The sequence below is a fragment of the Oncorhynchus mykiss genome, chromosome 16 (genome assembly GCF_057628025.1).
Source record: "Oncorhynchus mykiss isolate SJ-2025 chromosome 16, ASM5762802v1, whole genome shotgun sequence".
NCBI classification, from domain to species: domain Eukaryota; kingdom Metazoa; phylum Chordata; class Actinopteri; order Salmoniformes; family Salmonidae; genus Oncorhynchus; species Oncorhynchus mykiss.
In genome coordinates this window covers 73,911,852-73,933,183 of record NC_143037.1, presented here as the reverse complement: position 1 = coordinate 73,933,183, position 21,332 = coordinate 73,911,852, and the positions used below count along the sequence as shown (strand labels likewise).

General features: G+C 40.6%; 24 non-coding genes across 24 annotated transcripts; all 24 read left to right on the top strand.

The window, feature by feature from the left end:
- Positions 1 to 26: 26 nt before the first annotated feature.
- trnat-agu (transfer RNA threonine (anticodon AGU)) lies at positions 27 to 100 on the top strand. The gene has a single exon. It is a non-coding gene; the product is annotated as a tRNA-Thr (tRNA).
- A 284-nt stretch (positions 101 to 384) lies between these two features.
- On the top strand, positions 385 to 456 carry trnah-gug (transfer RNA histidin (anticodon GUG)). Its single transcript has one exon. It is a non-coding gene; the product is annotated as a tRNA-His (tRNA).
- A 1,305-nt stretch (positions 457 to 1,761) lies between these two features.
- trnah-gug (transfer RNA histidin (anticodon GUG)) lies at positions 1,762 to 1,833 on the top strand. Its single transcript has one exon. It is a non-coding gene; the product is annotated as a tRNA-His (tRNA).
- Positions 1,834 to 3,138: 1,305 nt separating this feature from the next.
- trnah-gug (transfer RNA histidin (anticodon GUG)) lies at positions 3,139 to 3,210 on the top strand. Its single transcript has one exon. It is a non-coding gene; the product is annotated as a tRNA-His (tRNA).
- A 1,304-nt stretch (positions 3,211 to 4,514) lies between these two features.
- trnah-gug (transfer RNA histidin (anticodon GUG)) lies at positions 4,515 to 4,586 on the top strand. Its single transcript has one exon. It is a non-coding gene; the product is annotated as a tRNA-His (tRNA).
- A 947-nt stretch (positions 4,587 to 5,533) lies between these two features.
- On the top strand, positions 5,534 to 5,607 carry trnat-agu (transfer RNA threonine (anticodon AGU)). The gene has a single exon. It is a non-coding gene; the product is annotated as a tRNA-Thr (tRNA).
- A 1,302-nt stretch (positions 5,608 to 6,909) lies between these two features.
- On the top strand, positions 6,910 to 6,983 carry trnat-agu (transfer RNA threonine (anticodon AGU)). Its single transcript has one exon. It is a non-coding gene; the product is annotated as a tRNA-Thr (tRNA).
- Positions 6,984 to 7,267: 284 nt separating this feature from the next.
- Positions 7,268 to 7,339, top strand: trnah-gug (transfer RNA histidin (anticodon GUG)). Its single transcript has one exon. It is a non-coding gene; the product is annotated as a tRNA-His (tRNA).
- A 946-nt stretch (positions 7,340 to 8,285) lies between these two features.
- trnat-agu (transfer RNA threonine (anticodon AGU)) lies at positions 8,286 to 8,359 on the top strand. Its single transcript has one exon. It is a non-coding gene; the product is annotated as a tRNA-Thr (tRNA).
- Positions 8,360 to 8,643: 284 nt separating this feature from the next.
- Positions 8,644 to 8,715, top strand: trnah-gug (transfer RNA histidin (anticodon GUG)). Its single transcript has one exon. It is a non-coding gene; the product is annotated as a tRNA-His (tRNA).
- Positions 8,716 to 9,661: 946 nt separating this feature from the next.
- On the top strand, positions 9,662 to 9,735 carry trnat-agu (transfer RNA threonine (anticodon AGU)). Its single transcript has one exon. It is a non-coding gene; the product is annotated as a tRNA-Thr (tRNA).
- A 284-nt stretch (positions 9,736 to 10,019) lies between these two features.
- On the top strand, positions 10,020 to 10,091 carry trnah-gug (transfer RNA histidin (anticodon GUG)). The gene has a single exon. It is a non-coding gene; the product is annotated as a tRNA-His (tRNA).
- Positions 10,092 to 11,037: 946 nt separating this feature from the next.
- Positions 11,038 to 11,111, top strand: trnat-agu (transfer RNA threonine (anticodon AGU)). Its single transcript has one exon. It is a non-coding gene; the product is annotated as a tRNA-Thr (tRNA).
- A 284-nt stretch (positions 11,112 to 11,395) lies between these two features.
- On the top strand, positions 11,396 to 11,467 carry trnah-gug (transfer RNA histidin (anticodon GUG)). Its single transcript has one exon. It is a non-coding gene; the product is annotated as a tRNA-His (tRNA).
- Positions 11,468 to 12,413: 946 nt separating this feature from the next.
- Positions 12,414 to 12,487, top strand: trnat-agu (transfer RNA threonine (anticodon AGU)). Its single transcript has one exon. It is a non-coding gene; the product is annotated as a tRNA-Thr (tRNA).
- Positions 12,488 to 12,771: 284 nt separating this feature from the next.
- Positions 12,772 to 12,843, top strand: trnah-gug (transfer RNA histidin (anticodon GUG)). The gene has a single exon. It is a non-coding gene; the product is annotated as a tRNA-His (tRNA).
- A 946-nt stretch (positions 12,844 to 13,789) lies between these two features.
- Positions 13,790 to 13,863, top strand: trnat-agu (transfer RNA threonine (anticodon AGU)). The gene has a single exon. It is a non-coding gene; the product is annotated as a tRNA-Thr (tRNA).
- A 284-nt stretch (positions 13,864 to 14,147) lies between these two features.
- trnah-gug (transfer RNA histidin (anticodon GUG)) lies at positions 14,148 to 14,219 on the top strand. The gene has a single exon. It is a non-coding gene; the product is annotated as a tRNA-His (tRNA).
- Positions 14,220 to 15,524: 1,305 nt separating this feature from the next.
- trnah-gug (transfer RNA histidin (anticodon GUG)) lies at positions 15,525 to 15,596 on the top strand. The gene has a single exon. It is a non-coding gene; the product is annotated as a tRNA-His (tRNA).
- Positions 15,597 to 16,542: 946 nt separating this feature from the next.
- Positions 16,543 to 16,616, top strand: trnat-agu (transfer RNA threonine (anticodon AGU)). Its single transcript has one exon. It is a non-coding gene; the product is annotated as a tRNA-Thr (tRNA).
- A 284-nt stretch (positions 16,617 to 16,900) lies between these two features.
- Positions 16,901 to 16,972, top strand: trnah-gug (transfer RNA histidin (anticodon GUG)). Its single transcript has one exon. It is a non-coding gene; the product is annotated as a tRNA-His (tRNA).
- A 946-nt stretch (positions 16,973 to 17,918) lies between these two features.
- trnat-agu (transfer RNA threonine (anticodon AGU)) lies at positions 17,919 to 17,992 on the top strand. Its single transcript has one exon. It is a non-coding gene; the product is annotated as a tRNA-Thr (tRNA).
- Positions 17,993 to 19,652: 1,660 nt separating this feature from the next.
- Positions 19,653 to 19,724, top strand: trnah-gug (transfer RNA histidin (anticodon GUG)). Its single transcript has one exon. It is a non-coding gene; the product is annotated as a tRNA-His (tRNA).
- A 1,304-nt stretch (positions 19,725 to 21,028) lies between these two features.
- Positions 21,029 to 21,100, top strand: trnah-gug (transfer RNA histidin (anticodon GUG)). Its single transcript has one exon. It is a non-coding gene; the product is annotated as a tRNA-His (tRNA).
- The last annotated feature ends 232 nt before the right edge of the window (positions 21,101 to 21,332 follow it).

The window sequence follows — 21,332 nt, the reverse complement described above, 5'->3', positions numbered from 1 at the left end:
CATCTGCAACATATATGACTTTTATGGGTGCTGTGGCTTAGTTGGTTAAAGTGCCTGTCTAGTAAACAGGAGATCCTGAGTTCAAATCTCAGCAGTACCTTTTTATTGTTCACATTGGTGGAGAAGGTCAGAGGGGAGGGCACTCAAGTTTCCTCACCAATGGGTTTAGAGAATTAGAGATGACGTGAGGAGGATGCAATTGAGATATTCCAATGTCACGGAAAAAGGGCACTTTTTGAATGAGAAAAAACCTACCGACTGTGTAAAGCTCCACTGTTTCTTCAGTTTATTCATTATCGAGACCAAAATTAAAAGAGTTTAGCCAGCTTGTGCACATCACTTTCACAGCCTATGTAGGCTTTACAAAGCCAGCTCTTGTAGCCGGCCGTGATCGTATAGTGGTTAGTACTCTGCGTTGTGGTCGCAGCAACCCCGGTTCGAATCCGGGTCACGGCACTGCAATGTAATTTTAGAAGGGTTGTTTTTTGAATGAGTTAAGACTTACTATGCAAGCTAAGAAACTCAGCAACTCTGCCGTTTGACAAAGTTCCCCACCATATTGTAGGTTAATTACTTACACGAAATGATTCATCTGCTGTTTCAGACGTTTTTACAATTTTTAAGCTCCAGAGCCAAATGAGAAATGCAGTGTCCTCGAACGACCAACATTATGAAGAAATAGTATATGATTCTGAATGTTCACTCATATCTCGCGACCCACCTATGACATGTTAATAACCGCTTTGGGTCCCAAATCATAGTTTAAGAATTCATGTCAGAGGTTCTTGAGTTTATTCATCTCAAGACCCAAATGAAAAATGTACTGTCCTCGAATGATCATAGTTACGAAGAAATAGTATGTGATTACCATTGATTACTGATATCTCGCTACCCACCTCTCACCAGTGTTGCCAACTTAGCGACTTTGTCGCTATATTTAGGAGGTATTCAGAAAAAAGACAAGAATCGACAGAAGAAAGTTCAATTGTAGTTCTAAACATACTTAGGGTGTTTTTTTACTCACTTTTTGTCTCTCCCGAGACGTTATTCCTCTCTCCTACAGCGTCAATCACAATTACATCCACTTGGCCAATTATGAAAATTATGTGATGACGTCATTTAGCGACTTCTAGCTACTTTTAGGACCAGCAATAGCTACTTTCCTTCCTGAGGATTTGGCAACACTGCCTCTCACATGATCAGGCCCACTTTGCGTCCCAAAACGTAGCTTAAGAAACCCTGTTGCTAGACAATTGAAGGTGTCTGTATCGTTTCCAATATTAGTAAAAGACATCTCTTTTGTGATGTGATTTTGCTAGACAGAGATGTGGGTTAAATTAATGAGACTGGTTTGATTCAAATAGGTGTGGGTGTTCACATCTGCAACATATATGACTTTTATGGGTGCTGTGGCTTAGTTGGTTAAAGTGCCTGTCTAGTAAACAGGAGATCCTGAGTTCAAATGTCAGCAGTACCTTTTTATTGTTCACATTGGTGGAGAAGGTCAGAGGGGAGGGCACTCAGGTTTTCTCACCAATGGGTTTAGAGAATTAGAGATGACGTGAGGAGGATGCAATTGAGATATTCCAATGTCACGGAAAAAGGGCACTTTTTGAATGAGAAAAAACCTACCGACTGTGTAAAGCTCCATTGTTTCTTCAGTTTATTCATTATCGAGACCAAAATGAAAAGAGTTTAGCCAGCTTGTGCACATCACTTTCACAGTCTATGTAGGCTTTACAAAGCCACCTCTTGAAGCCGGCCGTGATCGTATAGTGGTTAGTACTCTGCGTTGTGGTCGCAGCAACCCCGGTTCGAATCCGGGTCACGGCACTGCAATGTAATTTTAGAAGGGTGGTTTTTTGAATTGAGTTAAGACTTGCTATGCAAGCTAAGAAACTCAGCAACTCTGCCGTTTGACAAAGTTCCCCACCATATTGTAGGTTAATTACTTACACGAAATGATTCATCTGCTGTTTCAGACGTTTTTACAATTTTTAAGCTCCAGAGCCAAATGAGAAATGCAGTGTCCTCGAACGACCAACATTATGAAGAAATAGTATATGATTCTGAATGTTCACTCAAATCTCGCGACCCACCTATGACATGTTAATAACCGCTTTGGGTCCCAAATCATAGTTTAAGAATTCATGTCAGAGGTTCTTGAGTTTATTCATCTCGAGACCCAAATGAAAAATGTACTGTCCTCGAATGATCATAGTTACGAAGAAATAGTATGTGATTACCATTGATTACTGATATCTCGCTACCCACCTCTCACCAGTGTTGCCAACTTAGCGACTTTGTCGCTATATTTAGGAGGTATTCAGAAAAAAGACAAGAATCGACAGAAGAAAGTTCAATTGTAGTTCTAAACATACTTAGGGTGTTTTTTACTCACTTTTTGTCTCTCCCGAGACGTTATTCCTCTCTCCTACAGCGTCAATCACAATTACATCCACTTGGCCAATTATGAAAATTATGTGATGACGTCATTTAGCGACTTCTAGCTACTTTTAGGACCAGCAATAGCTACTTTCCTTCCTGAGGATTTGGCAACACTGCCTCTCACATGCTCAGGCCCACTTTGCGTCCCAAAACGTAGCTTAAGAAACCCTGTTGCTAGACAATTGAATGTGTCTGTATCGTTTCCAATATTAGTAAAAGACATCTCTTTTGTGATGTGATTTTGCTAGACAGAGATGTGGGTTAAATTAATGAGACTGGTTTGATTCAAATAGGTGTGGGTGTTCACATCTGCAACATATATGACTTTTATGGGTGCTGTGGCTTAGTTGGTTAAAGTGCCTGTCTAGTAAACAGGAAATCCTGAGTTCAAATCTCAGCAGTACCTTTTTATTGTTCACATTGGTGGAGAAGGTCAGAGGGGAGGGCACTCAAGTTTCCTCACCAATGGGTTTAGAGAATTAGAGATGACGTGAGGAGGATGCAATTGAGATATTCCAATGTCACGGAAAAAGGGCACTTTTTGAATGAGAAAAAACCTACCGACTGTGTAAAGCTCCACTGTTTCTTCAGTTTATTCATTATCGAGACCAAAATGAAAAGAGTTTAGCCAGCTTGTGCACATCACTTTCACAGCCTATGTAGGCTTTACAAAGCCAGCTCTTGTAGCCGGCCGTGATCGTATAGTGGTTAGTACTCTGCGTTGTGGTCGCAGCAACCCCGGTTCGAATCCGGGTCACGGCACTGCAATGTAATTTTAGAAGGGTTGTTTTTTGAATGAGTTAAGACTTACTATGCAAGCTAAGAAACTCAGCAACTCTGCCGTTTGACAAAGTTCCCCACCATATTGTAGGTTAATTACTTACACGAAATGATTCATCTGCTGTTTCAGACGTTTTTACAATTTTTAAGCTCCAGAGCCAAATGAGAAATGCAGTGTCCTCGAACGACCAACATTATGAAGAAATAGTATATGATTCTGAATGTTCACTCATATCTCGCGACCCACCTATGACATGTTAATAACCGCTTTGGGTCCCAAATCATAGTTTAAGAATTCATGTCAGAGGTTCTTGAGTTTATTCATCTCGAGACCCAAATGAAAAATGTACTGTCCTCGAATGATCATAGTTACGAAGAAATAGTATGTGATTACCATTGATTACTGATATCTCGCTACCCACCTCTCACCAGTGTTGCCAGCTTAGCGACTTTGTCGCTATATTTAGGAGGTATTCAGAAAAAAGACAAGAATCGACAGAAGAAAGTTCAATTGTAGTTCTAAACATACTTAGGGTGTTTTTTACTCACTTTTTGTCTCTCCCGAGGCGTTATTCCTCTCTCCTACAGCGTCAATCACAATTACATCCACTTGGCCAATTATGAAAATTATGTGATGACGTCATTTAGCGACTTCTAGCTACTTTTAGGACCAGCAATAGCTACTTTCCTTCCTGAGGATCTGGCAACACTGCCTCTCACATGCTCAGGCCCACTTTGCGTCCCAAAACGTAGCTTAAGAAACCCTGTTGCTAGACAATTGAAGGTGTCTGTATCGTTTCCAATATTAGTAAAAGACATCTCTTTTGTGATGTGATTTTGCTAGACAGAGATGTGGGTTAAATTAATGAGACTGGTTTGATTCAAATAGGTGTGAGTGTTCACATCTGCAACATATATGGCTTTTATGGGTGCTGTGGTTTAGTTGGTTAAAGTGCCTGTCTAGTAAACAGGAGATCCTGAGTTCAAATCTCAGCAGTACCTTTTTATTGTTCACATTGGTGGAGAAGGTCAGAGGGGAGGGCACTCAGGTTTTCTCACCAATGGGTTTAGAGAATTAGAGATGACGTGAGGAGGATGCAATTGAGATATTCCAATGTCACGGAAAAAGGGCACTTTTTGAATGAGAAAAAACCTACCGACTGTGTAAAGCTCCATTGTTTCTTCAGTTTATTCATTATCGAGACCAAAATGAAAAGAGTTTAGCCAGCTTGTGCACATCACTTTCACAGTCTATGTAGGCTTTACAAAGCCACCTCTTGAAGCCGGCCGTGATCGTATAGTGGTTAGTACTCTGCGTTGTGGTCGCAGCAACCCCGGTTCGAATCCGGGTCACGGCACTGCAATGTAATTTTAGAAGGGTGGTTTTTTGAATTGAGTTAAGACTTGCTATGCAAGCTAAGAAACTCAGCAACTCTGCCGTTTGACAAAGTTCCCCACCATATTGTAGGTTAATTACTTACACGAACTCATTCATCTGCTGTTTCAGACGTTTTTACCATTTTTAAGCTCGAGAGCCAAATGAGAAATGCAGTGTCCTCGAACGACCAACATTATGAAGAAATAGTATATGATTCTGAATGTTCACTCATATCTCGCGACCCACCTATGACATGTTAATAACCGCTTTGGGTCCCAAATCATAGTTTAAGAATTCATGTCAGAGGTTCTTGAGTTTATTCATCTCGAGACCCAAATGAAAAATGTACTGTCCTCGAATGATCATAGTTACGAAGAAATAGTATGTGATTACCATTGATTACTGATATCTCGCTACCCACCTCTCACCAGTGTTGCCAACTTAGCGACTTTGTCGCTATATTTAGTGAGTATTCAGAAAAAAGACAAGAATCGACAGAAGAAAGTTCAATTGTAGTTCTAAACATACTTAGGGTGTTTTTTACTCACTTTTTGTCTCTCCCGAGGCGTTATTCCTCTCTCCTACAGCGTCAATCACAATTACATCCACTTGGCCAATTATGAAAATTATGTGATGACGTCATTTAGCGACTTCTAGCTACTTTTAGGACCAGCAATAGCTACTTTCCTTCCTGAGGATCTGGCAACACTGCCTCTCACATGCTCAGGCCCACTTTGCGTCCCAAAACGTAGCTTAAGAAACCCTGTTGCTAGACAATTGAAGGTGTCTGTATCGTTTCCAATATTAGTAAAAGACATCTCTTTTGTGATGTGATTTTGCTAGACAGAGATGTGGGTTAAATTAATGAGACTGGTTTGATTCAAATAGGTGTGGGTGTTCACATCTGCAACATATATGACTTTTATGGGTGCTGTGGCTTAGTTGGTTAAAGTGCCTGTCTAGTAAACAGGAGATCCTGAGTTCAAATCTCAGCAGTACCTTTTTATTGTTCACATTGGTGGAGAAGGTCTGAGGGGAGGGCACTCAGGTTTTCTCACCAATGGGTTTAGAGAATTAGAGATGACGTGAGGAGGATGCAATTGAGATATTCCAATGTCACGGAAAAAGGGCACTTTTTGAATGAGAAAAAACCTACCGACTGTGTAAAGCTCCACTGTTTCTTCAGTTTATTCATTATCGAGACCAAAATGAAAAGAGTTTAGCCAGCTTGTGCACATCACTTTCACAGTCTATGTAGGCTTTACAAAGCCACCTCTTGAAGTCGGCCGTGATCGTATAGTGGTTAGTACTCTGCGTTGTGGTCACAGCAACCCCGGTTCGAATCCGGGTCACGGCACTGCAATGTAATTTTAGAAGGGTTGTTTTTTGAATGAGTTAAGACTTACTATGCAAGCTAAGAAACTCAGCAACTCTGCCGTTTGACAAAGTTCCCCACCATATTGTAGGTTAATTACTTACACAAAATGATTCATCTGCTGTTTCAGACGTTTTTACAATTTTTAAGCTCCAGAGCCAAATGAGAAATGCAGTGTCCTCGAACGACCAACATTATGAAGAAATAGTATATGATTCTGAATGTTCACTCATATCTCGCGACCCACCTATGACATGTTAATAACCGCTTTGGGTCCCAAATCATAGTTTAAGAATTCATGTCAGAGGTTCTTGAGTTTATTCATCTCGAGACCCAAATGAAAAATGTACTGTCCTCGAATGATCATAGTTACGAAGAAATAGTATGTGATTACCATTGATTACTGATATCTCGCTACCCACCTCTCACCAGTGTTGCCAACTTAGCGACTTTGTCGCTATATTTAGTGAGTATTCAGAAAAAAGACAAGAATCGACAGAAGAAAGTTCAATTGTAGTTCTAAACATACTTAGGGTGTTTTTTACTCACTTTTTGTCTCTCCCGAGGCGTTATTCCTCTCTCCTACAGCGTCAATCACAATTACATCCACTTGGCCAATTATGAAAATTATGTGATGACGTCATTTAGCGACTTCTAGCTACTTTTAGGACCAGCAATAGCTACTTTCCTTCCTGAGGATTTGGCAACACTGCCTCTCACATGCTCAGGCCCACTTTGCGTCCCAAAACGTAGCTTAAGAAACCCTGTTGCTAGACAATTGAATGTGTCTGTATCGTTTCCAATATTAGTAAAAGACATCTCTTTTGTGATGTGATTTTGCTAGACAGAGATGTGGGTTAAATTAATGAGACTGGTTTGATTCAAATAGGTGTGGGTGTTCACATCTGCAACATATATGACTTTTATGGGTGCTGTGGCTTAGTTGGTTAAAGTGCCTGTCTAGTAAACAGGAGATCCTGAGTTCAAATCTCAGCAGTACCTTTTTATTGTTCACATTGGTGGAGAAGGTCAGAGGGGAGGGCACTCAAGTTTCCTCACCAATGGGTTTAGAGAATTAGAGATGACGTGAGGAGGATGCAATTGAGATATTCCAATGTCACGGAAAAAGGGCACTTTTTGAATGAGAAAAAACCTACCGACTGTGTAAAGCTCCACTGTTTCTTCAGTTTATTCATTATCGAGACCAAAATTAAAAGAGTTTAGCCAGCTTGTGCACATCACTTTCACAGCCTATGTAGGCTTTACAAAGCCAGCTCTTGTAGCCGGCCGTGATCGTATAGTGGTTAGTACTCTGCGTTGTGGTCGCAGCAACCCCGGTTCGAATCCGGGTCACGGCACTGCAATGTAATTTTAGAAGGGTTGTTTTTTGAATGAGTTAAGACTTACTATGCAAGCTAAGAAACTCAGCAACTCTGCCGTTTGACAAAGTTCCCCACCATATTGTAGGTTAATTACTTACACGAAATGATTCATCTGCTGTTTCAGACGTTTTTACCATTTTTAAGCTCCAGAGCCAAATGAGAAATGCAGTGTCCTCGAACGACCAACATTATGAAGAAATAGTATATGATTCTGAATGTTCACTCATATCTCGCGACCCACCTATGACATGTTAATAACCGCTTTGGGTCCCAAATCATAGTTTAAGAATTCATGTCAGAGGTTCTTGAGTTTATTCATCTCGAGACCCAAATGAAAAATGTACTGTCCTCGAATGATCATAGTTACGAAGAAATAGTATGTGATTACCATTGATTACTGATATCTCGCTACCCACCTCTCACCAGTGTTGCCAACTTAGCGACTTTGTCGCTATATTTAGGAGGTATTCAGAAAAAAGACAAGAATCGACAGAAGAAAGTTCAATTGTAGTTCTAAACATACTTAGGGTGTTTTTTACTCACTTTTTGTCTCTCCCGAGACGTTATTCCTCTCTCCTACAGCGTCAATCACAATTACATCCACTTGGCCAATTATGAAAATTATGTGATGACGTCATTTAGCGACTTCTAGCTACTTTTAGGACCAGCAATAGCTACTTTCCTTCCTGAGGATTTGGCAACACTGCCTCTCACATGCTCAGGCCCACTTTGCGTCCCAAAACGTAGCTTAAGAAACCCTGTTGCTAGACAATTGAATGTGTCTGTATCGTTTCCAATATTAGTAAAAGACATCTCTTTTGTGATGTGATTTTGCTAGACAGAGATGTGGGTTAAATTAATGAGACTGGTTTGATTCAAATAGGTGTGGGTGTTCACATCTGCAACATATATGACTTTTAAGGGTGCTGTGGCTTAGTTGGTTAAAGTGCCTGTCTAGTAAACAGGAGATCCTGAGTTCAAATCTCAGCAGTACCTTTTTATTGTTCACATTGGTGGAGAAGGTCAGAGGGGAGGGCACTCAAGTTTCCTCACCAATGGGTTTAGAGAATTAGAGATGACGTGAGGAGGATGCAATTGAGATATTCCAATGTCACGGAAAAAGGGCACTTTTTGAATGAGAAAAAACCTACCGACTGTGTAAAGCTCCACTGTTTCTTCAGTTTATTCATTATCGAGACCAAAATGAAAAGAGTTTAGCCAGCTTGTGCACATCACTTTCACAGCCTATGTAGGCTTTACAAAGCCAACTCTTGTAGCCGGCCGTGATCGTATAGTGGTTAGTACTCTGCGTTGTGGTCGCAGCAACCCCGGTTCGAATCCGGGTCACGGCACTGCAATGTAATTTTAGAAGGGTTGTTTTTTGAATGAGTTAAGACTTACTATGCAAGCTAAGAAACTCAGCAACTCTGCCGTTGGACAAAGTTCCCCACCATATTGTAGGTTAATTACTTACACGAAATGATTCATCTGCTGTTTCAGACGTTTTTACAATTTTTAAGCTCCAGAGCCAAATGAGAAATGCAGTGTCCTCGAACGACCAACATTATGAAGAAATAGTATATGATTCTGAATGTTCACTCATATCTCGCAACCCACCTATGACATGTTAATAACCGCTTTGGGTCCCAAATCATAGTTTAAGAATTCATGTCAGAGGTTCTTGAGTTTATTCATCTCGAGACCCAAATGAAAAATGTACTGTCCTCGAATGATCATAGTTACGAAGAAATAGTATGTGATTACCATTGATTACTGATATCTCGCTACCCACCTCTCACCAGTGTTGCCAACTTAGCGACTTTGTCGCTATATTTAGGAGGTATTCAGAAAAAAGACAAGAATCGACAGAAGAAAGTTCAATTGTAGTTCTAAACATACTTAGGGTGTTTTTTACTCACTTTTTGTCTCTCCCGAGACGTTATTCCTCTCTCCTACAGCGTCAATCACAATTACATCCACTTGGCCAATTATGAAAATTATGTGATGACGTCATTTAGCGACTTCTAGCTACTTTTAGGACCAGCAATAGCTACTTTCCTTCCTGAGGATTTGGCAACACTGCCTCTCACATGCTCAGGCCCACTTTGCGTCCCAAAACGTAGCTTAAGAAACCCTGTTGCTAGACAATTGAATGTGTCTGTATCGTTTCCAATATTAGTAAAAGACATCTCTTTTGTGATGTGATTTTGCTAGACAGAGATGTGGGTTAAATTAATGAGACTGGTTTGATTCAAATAGGTGTGGGTGTTCACATCTGCAACATATATGACTTTTATGGGTGCTGTGGCTTAGTTGGTTAAAGTGCCTGTCTAGTAAACAGGAGATCCTGAGTTCAAATCTCAGCAGTACCTTTTTATTGTTCACATTGGTGGAGAAGGTCAGAGGGGAGGGCACTCAGGTTTTCTCACCAATGGGTTTAGAGAATTAGAAATGACGTGAGGAGGATGCAATTGAGATATTCCAATGTCACGGAAAAAGGGCACTTTTTGAATGAGAAAAAACCTACCGACTGTGTAAAGCTCCACTGTTTCTTCAGTTTATTCATTATCGAGACCAAAATTAAAAGAGTTTAGCCAGCTTGTGCACATCACTTTCACAGCCTATGTAGGCTTTACAAAGCCAGCTCTTGTAGCCGGCCGTGATCGTATAGTGGTTAGTACTCTGCGTTGTGGTCGCAGCAACCCCGGTTCGAATCCGGGTCACGGCACTGCAATGTAATTTTAGAAGGGTTGTTTTTTGAATGAGTTAAGACTTACTATGCAAGCTAAGAAACTCAGCAACTCTGCCGTTTGACAAAGTTCCCCACCATATTGTAGGTTAATTACTTACACGAAATGATTCATCTGCTGTTTCAGACGTTTTTACAATTTTTAAGCTCCAGAGCCAAATGAGAAATGCAGTGTCCTCGAACGACCAACATTATGAAGAAATAGTATATGATTCTGAATGTTCACTCATATCTCGCGACCCACCTATGACATGTTAATAACCGCTTTGGGTCCCAAATCATAGTTTAAGAATTCATGTCAGAGGTTCTTGAGTTTATTCATCTCGAGACCCAAATGAAAAATGTACTGTCCTCGAATGATCATAGTTACGAAGAAATAGTATGTGATTACCATTGATTACTGATATCTCGCTACCCACCTCTCACCAGTGTTGCCAACTTAGCGACTTTGTCGCTATATTTAGTGAGTATTCAGAAAAAAGACAAGAATCGACAGAAGAAAGTTCAATTGTAGTTCTAAACATACTTAGGGTGTTTTTTACTCACTTTTTGTCTCTCCCGAGACGTTATTCCTCTCTCCTACAGCGTCAATCACAATTACATCCACTTGGCCAATTATGAAAATTATGTGATGACGTCATTTAGCGACTTCTAGCTACTTTTAGGACCAGCAATAGCTACTTTCCTTCCTGAGGATTTGGCAACACTGCCTCTCACATGCTCAGGCCCACTTTGCGTCCCAAAACGTAGCTTAAGAAACCCTGTTGCTAGACAATTGAATGTGTCTGTATCGTTTCCAATATTAGTAAAAGACATCTCTTTTGTGATGTGATTTTGCTAGACAGAGATGTGGGTTAAATTAATGAGACTGGTTTGATTCAAATAGGTGTGGGTGTTCACATCTGCAACATATATGACTTTTATGGGTGCTGTGGCTTAGTTGGTTAAAGTGCCTGTCTAGTAAACAGGAGATCCTGAGTTCAAATCTCAGCAGTACCATTTTATTGTTCACATTGGTGGAGAAGGTCAGAGGGGAGGGCACTCAAGTTTCCTCACCAATGGGTTTAGAGAATTAGAGATGACGTGAGGAGGATGCAATTGAGATATTCCAATGTCACGGAAAAAGGGCACTTTTTGAATGAGAAAAAACCTACCGACTGTGTAAAGCTCCACTGTTTCTTCAGTTTATTCATTATCGAGACCAAAATTAAAAGAGTTTAGCCAGCTTGTGCACATCACTTTCACAGCCTATGTAGGCTTTACAAAGCCAGCTCTTGTAGCCGGCCGTGATCGTATAGTGGTTAGTACTCTGCGTTGTGGTCGCAGCAACCCCGGTTCGAATCCGGGTCACGGCACTGCAATGAAATTTTAGAAGGGTTGTTTTTTGAATGAGTTAAGACTTACTATGCAAGCTAAGAAACTCAGCAACTCTGCCGTTTGACAAAGTTCCCCACCATATTGTAGGTTAATTACTTACACGAAATGATTCATCTGCTGTTTCAGACGTTTTTACCATTTTTAAGCTCCAGAGCCAAATGAGAAATGCAGTGTCCTCGAACGACCAACATTATGAAGAAATAGTATATGATTCTGAATGTTCACTCATATCTCGCGACCCACCTATGACATGTTAATAACCGCTTTGGGTCCCAAATCATAGTTTAAGAATTCATGTCAGAGGTTCTTGAGTTTATTCATCTCGAGACCCAAATGAAAAATGTACTGTCCTCGAATGATCATAGTTACGAAGAAATAGTATGTGATTACCATTGATTACTGATATCTCGCTACCCACCTCTCACCAGTGTTGCCAACTTAGCGACTTTGTCGCTATATTTAGGAGGTATTCAGAAAAAAGACAAGAATCGACAGAAGAAAGTTCAATTGTAGTTCTAAACATACTTAGGGTGTTTTTTACTCACTTTTTGTCTCTCCCGAGACGTTATTCCTCTCTCCTACAGCGTCAATCACAATTACATCCACTTGGCCAATTATGAAAATTATGTGATGACGTCATTTAGCGACTTCTAGCTACTTTTAGGACCAGCAATAGCTACTTTCCTTCCTGAGGATTTGGCAACACTGCCTCTCACATGCTCAGGCCCACTTTGCGTCCCAAAACGTAGCTTAAGAAACCCTGTTGCTAGACAATTGAATGTGTCTGTATCGTTTCCAATATTAGTAAAAGACATCTCTTTTGTGATGTGATTTTGCTAGACAGAGATGTGGGTTAAATTAATGAGACTGGTTTGATTCAAATAGGTGTGGGTGTTCACATCTGCAACATATATGACTTTTATGGGTGCTGTGGCTTAGTTGGTTAAAGTGCCTGTCTAGTAAACAGGAGATCCTGAGTTCAAATCTCAGCAGTACCATTTTATTGTTCACATTGGTGGAGAAGGTCAGAGGGGAGGGCACTCAAGTTTCCTCACCAATGGGTTTAGAGAATTAGAGATGACGTGAGGAGGATGCAATTGAGATATTCCAATGTCACGGAAAAAGGGCACTTTTTGAATGAGAAAAAACCTACCGACTGTGTAAAGCTCCACTGTTTCTTCAGTTTATTCATTATCGAGACCAAAATTAAAAGAGTTTAGCCAGCTTGTGCACATCACTTTCACAGCCTATGTAGGCTTTACAAAGCCAGCTCTTGTAGCCGGCCGTGATCGTATAGTGGTTAGTACTCTGCGTTGTGGTCGCAGCAACCCCGGTTCGAATCCGGGTCACGGCACTGCAATGAAATTTTAGAAGGGTTGTTTTTTGAATGAGTTAAGACTTACTATGCAAGCTAAGAAACTCAGCAACTCTGCCGTTTGACAAAGTTCCCCACCATATTGTAGGTTAATTACTTACACGAAATGATTCATCTGCTGTTTCAGACGTTTTTACCATTTTTAAGCTCCAGAGCCAAATGAGAAATGCAGTGTCCTCGAACGACCAACATTATGAAGAAATAGTATATGATTCTGAATGTTCACTCATATCTCGCGACCCACCTATGACATGTTAATAACCGCTTTGGGTCCCAAATCATAGTTTAAGAATTCATGTCAGAGGTTCTTGAGTTTATTCATCTCGAGACCCAAATGAAAAATGTACTGTCCTCGAATGATCATAGTTACGAAGAAATAGTATGTGATTACCATTGATTACTGATATCTCGCTACCCACCTCTCACCAGTGTTGCCAACTTAGCGACTTTGTCGCTATATTTAGGAGGTATTCAGAAAAAAGACAAGAATCGACAGAGGAAAGTTCAATTGTAGTTCTAAACATACTTAGGGTGTTTTTTACTCACTTTTTGTCTCTCCCGAGACGTCATTCCTCTCTCCTACAGCGTCAATCACAATTACATCCACTTGGCCAATTATGAAAATTATGTGATGACGTCATTTAGCGACTTCTAGCTACTTTTAGGACCAGCAATAGCTACTTTCCTTCCTGAGGATTTGGCAACACTGCCTCTCACATGCTCAGGCCCACTTTGCGTCCCAAAACGTAGCTTAAGAAACCCTGTTGCTAGACAATTGAAGGTGTCTGTATCGTTTCCAATATTAGTAAAATACATCTCTTTTGTGATGTGATTTTGCTAGACAGAGATGTGGGTTAAATTAATGAGACTGGTTTGATTCAAATAGGTGTGGGTGTTCACATCTGCAACATATATGACTTTTATGGGTGCTGTGGCTTAGTTGGTTAAAGTGCCTGTCTAGTAAACAGGAGATCCTGAGTTCAAATCTCAGCAGTACCTTTTTATTGTTCACATTGGTGGAGAAGGTCAGAGGGGAGGGCACTCAAGTTTCCTCACCAATGGGTTTAGAGAATTAGAGATGACGTGAGGAGGATGCAATTGAGATATTCCAATGTCACGGAAAAAGGGCACTTTTTGAATGAGAAAAAACCTACCGACTGTGTAAAGCTCCACTGTTTCTTCAGTTTATTCATTATCGAGACCAAAATTAAAAGAGTTTAGCCAGCTTGTGCACATCACTTTCACAGCCTATGTAGGCTTTACAAAGCCAGCTCTTGTAGCTGGCCGTGATCGTATAGTGGTTAGTACTCTGCGTTGTGGTCGCAGCAACCCCGGTTCGAATCCGGGTCACGGCACTGCAATGAAATTTTAGAAGGGTTGTTTTTTGAATGAGTTAAGACTTACAAGGCAAGCTAAGAAACTCAGCAACTCTGCCGTTTGACAAAGTTCCCCACCATATTGTAGGTTAATTACTTACACGAAATGATTCATCTGCTGTTTCAGACGTTTTTACCATTTTTAAGCTCCAGAGCCAAATGAGAAATGCAGTGTCCTCGAACGACCAACATTATGAAGAAATAGTATATGATTCTGAATGTTCACTCATATCTCGCGACCCACCTATGACATGTTAATAACCGCTTTGGGTCCCAAATCATAGTTTAAGAATTCATGTCAGAGGTTCTTGAGTTTATTCATCTCGAGACCCAAATGAAAAATGTACTGTCCTCGAATGATCATAGTTACGAAGAAATAGTATGTGATTACCATTGATTACTGATATCTCGCTACCCACCTCTCACCAGTGTTGCCAACTTAGCGACTTTGTCGCTATATTTAGGAGGTATTCAGAAAAAAGACAAGAATCGACAGAAGAAAGTTCAATTGTAGTTCTAAACATACTTAGGGTGTTTTTTTACTCACTTTTTGTCTCTCCCGAGACGTTATTCCTCTCTCCTACAGCGTCAATCACAATTACATCCACTTGGCCAATTATGAAAATTATGTGATGACGTCATTTAGCGACTTCTAGCTACTTTTAGGACCAGCAATAGCTACTTTCCTTCCTGAGGATTTGGCAACACTGCCTCTCACATGCTCAGGCCCACTTTGCGTCCCAAAACGTAGCTTAAGAAACCCTGTTGCTAGACAATTGAAGGTGTCTGTATCGTTTCCAATATTAGTAAAAGACATCTCTTTTGTGATGTGATTTTGCTAGACAGAGATGTGGGTTAAATTAATGAGACTGGTTTGATTCAAATAGGTGTGGGTGTTCACATCTGCAACATATATGACTTTTATGGGTGCTGTGGCTTAGTTGGTTAAAGTCCCTGTCTAGTAAACAGGAGATCCTGAGTTCAAATCTCAGCAGTACCTTTTTATTGTTCACATTGGTGGAGAAGATCAGAGGGGAGGGCACTCAGGTTTTCTCACCAATGGGTTTAGAGAATTAGAGATGACGTGAGGAGGATGCAATTGAGATATTCCAATGTCACGGAAAAAGGGCACTTTTTGAATGAGAAAAAACCTACCGACTGTGTAAAGCTCCACTGTTTCTTCAGTTTATTCATTATCGAGACCAAAATGAAAAGAGTTTAGCCAGCTTGTGCACATCACTTTCACAGCCTATGTAGGCTTTACAAAGCCAACTCTTGTAGCCGGCCGTGATCGTATAGTGGTTAGTACTCTGCGTTGTGGTCGCAGCAACCCCGGTTCGAATCCGGGTCACGGCACTGCAATGTAATTTTAGAAGGGTTGTTTTTTGAATGAGTTAAGACTTACTATGCAAGCTAAGAAACTCAGCAACTCTGCCGTTTGACAAAGTTCCCCACCATATTGTAGGTTAATTACTTACACGAAATGATTCATCTGCTGTTTCAGACGTTTTTACAATTTTTAAGCTCCAGAGCCAAATGAGAAATGCAGTGTCCTCGAACGACCAACATTATGAAGAAATAGTATATGATTCTGAATGTTCACTCATATCTCGCAACCCACCTATGACATGTTAATAACCGCTTTGGGTCCCAAATCATAGTTTAAGAATTCATGTCAGAGGTTCTTGAGTTTATTCATCTCGAGACCCAAATGAAAAATGTACTGTCCTCGAATGATCATAGTTACGAAGAAATAGTATGTGATTACCATTGATTACTGATATCTCGCTACCCACCTCTCACCAGTGTTGCCAACTTAGCGACTTTGTCGCTATATTTAGGAGGTATTCAGAAAAAAGACAAGAATCGACAGAAGAAAGTTCAATTGTAGTTCTAAACATACTTAGGGTGTTTTTTACTCACTTTTTGTCTCTCCCGAGACGTTATTCCTCTCTCCTACAGCGTCAATCACAATTACATCCACTTGGCCAATTATGAAAATTATGTGATGACGTCATTTAGCGACTTCTAGCTACTTTTAGGACCAGCAATAGCTACTTTCCTTCCTGAGGATTTGGCAACACTGCCTCTCACATGCTCAGGCCCACTTTGCGTCCCAAAACGTAGCTTAAGAAACCCTGTTGCTAGACAATTGAATGTGTCTGTATCGTTTCCAATATTAGTAAAAGACATCTCTTTTGTGATGTGATTTTGCTAGACAGAGATGTGGGTTAAATTAATGAGACTGGTTTGATTCAAATAGGTGTGGGTGTTCACATCTGCAACATATATGACTTTCATGGGTGCTGTGGCTTAGTTGGTTAAAGTGCCTGTCTAGTAAACAGGAGATCCTGAGTTCAAATCTCAGCAGTACCTTTTTATTGTTCACATTGGTGGAGAAGGTCAGAGGGGAGGGCACTCAAGTTTCCTCACCAATGGGTTTAGAGAATTAGAGATGACGTGAGGAGGATGCAATTGAGATATTCCAATGTCACGGAAAAAGGGCACTTTTTGAATGAGAAAAAACCTACCGACTGTGTAAAGCTCCACTGTTTCTTCAGTTTATTCATTATCGAGACCAAAATTAAAAGAGTTTAGCCAGCTTGTGCACATCACTTTCACAGCCTATGTAGGCTTTACAAAGCCAGCTCTTGTAGCCGGCCGTGATCGTATAGTGGTTAGTACTCTGCGTTGTGGTCGCAGCAACCCCGGTTCGAATCCGGGTCACGGCACTGCAATGTAATTTTAGAAGGGTTGTTTTTTGAATGAGTTAAGACTTACTATGCAAGCTAAGAAACTCAGCAACTCTGCCGTTTGACAAAGTTCCCCACCATATTGTAGGTTAATTACTTACACGAAATGATTCATCTGCTGTTTCAGACGTTTTTACCATTTTTAAGCTCCAGAGCCAAATGAGAAATGCAGTGTCCTCGAACGACCAACATTATGAAGAAATAGTATATGATTCTGAATGTTCACTCATATCTCGCGACCCACCTATGACATGTTAATAACCGCTTTGGGTCCCAAATCATAGTTTAAGAATTCATGTCAGAGGTTCTTGAGTTTATTCATCTCGAGACCCAAATGAAAAATGTACTGTCCTCGAATGATCATAGTTACGAAGAAATAGTATGTGATTACCATTGATTACTGATATCTCGCTACCCACCTCTCACCAGTGTTGCCAACTTAGCGACTTTGTCGCTATATTTAGGAGGTATTCAGAAAAAAGACAAGAATCGACAGAAGAAAGTTCAATTGTAGTTCTAAACATACTTAGGGTGTTTTTTACTCACTTTTTGTCTCTCCCGAGACGTTATTCCTCTCTCCTACAGCGTCAATCACAATTACATCCACTTGGCCAATTATGAAAATTATGTGATGACGTCATTTAGCGACTTCTAGCTACTTTTAGGACCAGCAATAGCTACTTTCCTTCCTGAGGATTTGGCAACACTGCCTCTCACATGCTCAGGCCCACTTTGCGTCCCAAAACGTAGCTTAAGAAACCCTGTTGCTAGACAATTGAATGTGTCTGTATCGTTTCCAATATTAGTAAAAGACATCTCTTTTGTGATGTGATTTTGCTAGACAGAGATGTGGGTTAAATTAATGAGACTGGTTTGATTCAAATAGGTGTGGGTGTTCACATCTGCAACATATATGACTTTTATGGGTGCTGTGGCTTAGTTGGTTAAAGTGCCTGTCTAGTAAACAGGAGATCCTGAGTTCAAATCTCAGCAGTACCATTTTATTGTTCACATTGGTGGAGAAGGTCAGAGGGGAGGGCACTCAAGTTTCCTCACCAATGGGTTTAGAGAATTAGAGATGACGTGAGGAGGATGCAATTGAGATATTCCAATGTCACGGAAAAAGGGCACTTTTTGAATGAGAAAAAACCTACCGACTGTGTAAAGCTCCACTGTTTCTTCAGTTTATTCATTATCGAGACCAAAATTAAAAGAGTTTAGCCAGCTTGTGCACATCACTTTCACAGCCTATGTAGGCTTTACAAAGCCAGCTCTTGTAGCCGGCCGTGATCGTATAGTGGTTAGTACTCTGCGTTGTGGTCGCAGCAACCCCGGTTCGAATCCTGGTCACGGCACTGCAATGAAATTTTAGAAGGGTTGTTTTTTGAATGAGTTAAGACTTACTATGCAAGCTAAGAAACTCAGCAACTCTGCCGTTTGACAAAGTTCCCCACCATATTGTAGGTTAATTACTTACACGAAATGATTCATCTGCTGTTTCAGACGTTTATACCATTTTTAAGCTCCAGAGCCAAATGAGAAATGCAGTGTCCTCGAACGACCAACATTATGAAGAAATAGTATATGATTCTGAATGTTCACTCATATCTCGCGACCCACCTATGACATGTTAATAACCGCTTTGGGTCCCAAATCATAGTTTAAGAATTCATGTCAGAGGTTCTTGAGTTTATTCATCTCGAGACCCAAATGAAAAATGTACTGTCCTCGAATGATCATAGTTACGAAGAAATAGTATGTGATTACCATTGATTACTGATATCTCGCTACCCACCTCTCACCAGTGTTGCCAACTTAGCGACTTTGTCGCTATATTTAGGAGGTATTCAGAAAAAAGACAAGAATCGACAGAGGAAAGTTCAATTGTAGTTCTAAACATACTTAGGGTGTTTTTTACTCACTTTTTGTCTCTCCCGAGACGTCATTCCTCTCTCCTACAGCGTCAATCACAATTACATCCACTTGGCCAATTATGAAAATTATGTGATGACGTCATTTAGCGACTTCTAGCTACTTTTAGGACCAGCAATAGCTACTTTCCTTCCTGAGGATTTGGCAACACTGCCTCTCACATGCTCAGGCCCACTTTGCGTCCCAAAACGTAGCTTAAGAAACCCTGTTGCTAGACAATTGAAGGTGTCTGTATCGTTTCCAATATTAGTAAAATACATCTCTTTTGTGATGTGATTTTGCTAGACAGAGATGTGGGTTAAATTAATGAGACTGGTTTGATTCAAATAGGTGTGGGTGTTCACATCTGCAACATATATGACTTTTATGGGTGCTGTGGCTTAGTTGGTTAAAGTGCCTGTCTAGTAAACAGGAGATCCTGAGTTCAAATCTCAGTAGTACCTTTTTATTGTTCACATTGGTGGAGAAGGTCAGAGGGGAGGGCACTCAAGTTTCCTCACCAATGGGTTTAGAGAATTAGAGATGACGTGAGGAGGATGCAATTGAGATATTCCAATGTCACGGAAAAAGGGCACTTTTTGAATGAGAAAAAACCTACCGACTGTGTAAAGCTCCACTGTTTCTTCAGTTTATTCATTATCGAGACCAAAATTAAAAGAGTTTAGCCAGCTTGTGCACATCACTTTCACAGCCTATGTAGGCTTTACAAAGCCAGCTCTTGTAGCCGGCCGTGATCGTATAGTGGTTAGTACTCTGCGTTGTGGTCGCAGCAACCCCGGTTCGAATCCGGGTCACGGCACTGCAATGTAATTTTAGAAGGGTTGTTTTTTGAATGAGTTAAGACTTACTATGCAAGCTAAGAAACTCAGCAACTCTGCCGTTTGACAAAGTTCCCCACCATATTGTAGGTTAATTACTTACACGAAATGATTCATCTGCTGTTTCAGACGTTTTTACCATTTTTAAGCTCCAGAGCCAAATGAGAAATGCAGTGTCCTCGAACGACCAACATTATGAAGAAATAGTATATGATTCTGAATGTTCACTCATATCTCGCGACCCACCTATGACATGTTAATAACCGCTTTGGGTCCCAAATCATAGTTTAAGAATTCATGTCAGAGGTTCTTGAGTTTATTCATCTCGAGACCCAAATGAAAAATGTACTGTCCTCGAATGATCATAGTTACGAAGAAATAGTATGTGATTACCATTGATTACTGATATCTCGCTACCCACCTCTCACCAGTGTTGCCAACTTAGCGACTTTGTCGCTATATTTAGGAGGTATTCAGAAAAAAGACAAGAATCGACAGAGGAAAGTTCAATTGTAGTTCTAAACATACTTAGGGTGTTTTTTACTCACTTTTTGTCTCTCCCGAGACGTTATTCCTCTCTCCTACAGCGTCAATCACAATTACATCCACTTGGCCAATTATGAAAATTATGTGATGACGTCATTTAGCGACTTCTAGCTACTTTTAGGACCAGCAATAGCTACTTTCCTTCCTGAGGATTTGGCAACACTGCCTCTCACATGCTCAGGCCCACTTTGCGTCCCAAAACGTAGCTTAAGAAACCCTGTTGCTAGACAATTGAAGGTGTCTGTATCGTTTCCAATATTAGTAAAAGACATCTCTTTTGTGATGTGATTTTGCTAGACAGAGATGTGGGTTAAATTAATGAGACTGGTTTGATTCAAATAGGTGTGGGTGTTCACATCTGCAACATATATGACTTTTATGGGTGCTGTGGCTTAGTTGGTTAAAGTCCCTGTCTAGTAAACAGGAGATCCTGAGTTCAAATCTCAGCAGTACCTTTTTATTGTTCACATTGGTGGAGAAGGTCAGAGGGGAGGGCACTCAGGTTTTCTCACCAATGGGTTTAGAGAATTAGAGATGACGTGAGGAGGATGCAATTGAGATATTCCAATGTCACGGAAAAAGGGCACTTTTTGAATGAGAAAAAACCTACCGACTGTGTAAAGCTCCACTGTTTCTTCAGTTTATTCATTATCGAGACCAAAATGAAAAGAGTTTAGCCAGCTTGTGCACATCACTTTCACAGCCTATGTAGGCTTTACAAAGCCAACTCTTGTAGCCGGCCGTGATCGTATAGTGGTTAGTACTCTGCGTTGTGGTCGCAGCAACCCCGGTTCGAATCCGGGTCACGGCACTGCAATGTAATTTTAGAAGGGTTGTTTTTTGAATGAGTTAAGACTTACTATGCAAGCTAAGAAACTCAGCAACTCTGCCGTTTGACAAAGTTCCCCACCATATTGTAGGTTAATTACTTACACGAAATGATTCATCTGCTGTTTCAGACGTTTTTACCATTTTTAAGCTCGAGAGCCAAATGAGAAATGCAGTGTCCTCGAACGACCAACATTATGAAGAAATAGTGTATG